General features: G+C 44.9%; 1 long non-coding RNA gene across 1 annotated transcript in view; it reads right to left on the minus strand.

Moving 5' to 3' along the window:
- The window catches only part of LOC107182075, a 9,885-nt gene that overhangs the window by 7,485 nt on the left and 1,406 nt on the right, over window positions 1-994 (minus strand). Inside the window, exon 2 of the long non-coding RNA XR_001512792.1 lies at window positions 925-994. This exon is cut by the window's right edge and continues 71 nt beyond it. This is a non-coding gene — a long non-coding RNA (uncharacterized LOC107182075). The remainder of the gene's footprint in view (window positions 1-924) is intronic.

Below are 994 nucleotides of genomic sequence, written 5' to 3' on the forward strand. Positions count from 1 at the left end.
GCCTTTAGGGGAGCAGTTAGGGGCAAGGGGCAAGGCAGAGGTGGTTAGGGGAGATCAGGCAGTCAGGCAGAGGGGTTAGGGGCAATCAGGCAGGCAGGCAGGCAAGCGGTTAGGAGCCAGCGGTCCCAGATTGTGAGAGGCAGTCGGACATCCCCCGAGGGGTCCTGGACAGGAGAGGGTTCAGGCTGGACTGAGGGACCCCCCCACTCCATGCACGAATTTCAGGCACCAGGCCTCTAGTATTATACATAAACCTTTGGATGAGGATTAAAAATATGTAAGATTTAATTAGGAAACCAGAAACATCTATGAATATACAATCACGTTTTCCCAAAAGATGTTACTCGAAGCCTGAAATAAGTCTTCAAATCTGAAACAGCTATACTAATGTTCAAACCATTCATTTAAAATCAAAAGAGAAGTATAATAATAAGAAAATGTTAGTAACACATTATTAGAAAATATGAGGCAACATTCAAGGCTTTGTTTTTAGATTAATGATTTGATAAAAATTCACGTGCCCCTTTCTATTTACTTTTTAAAGAGATTTTTTAAAAACCTACCACATTAAAATGCCTCTAGGTCTGTGCACTGTGCCTTAGAAATAAAAAACGGTATTATCAAAGAACAGCTATTGCCTCGGCTCATCCAAGAGCTCCTCCTACTGGTTTTTCAAAATATGAAAGCAGTCTATCAACAGGAACTCTTCCTGAAGAACCAGAGCATGGCAAAACCAAGGAGTAGGATCCAAGAGAGTTAAAGCTCTGGGTCAGAGCTGGGTCTCTGATGCCTTGAGCAGGACAGGACAAAGGCCAGGCTCGGACATGAACAGAGCTTCCCGGGATCCTCCCTTCCCATAAGCTTCCTTGTCCAGAAACTCTGCTTACTGCGGCTTCACAGGGCTCCCTGGCAGTAAAACCTTACCTCAGAGAAAGTCAGCTCTAATGAGAACATTGCACAGGACAGAGCAGTGGGAGAGGATCTTTGAACGGGC

This window comes from Myotis davidii, unplaced genomic scaffold (genome assembly GCF_000327345.1).
Source record: "Myotis davidii unplaced genomic scaffold, ASM32734v1 scaffold1134, whole genome shotgun sequence".
In the NCBI taxonomy this organism is placed as follows: domain Eukaryota; kingdom Metazoa; phylum Chordata; class Mammalia; order Chiroptera; family Vespertilionidae; genus Myotis; species Myotis davidii.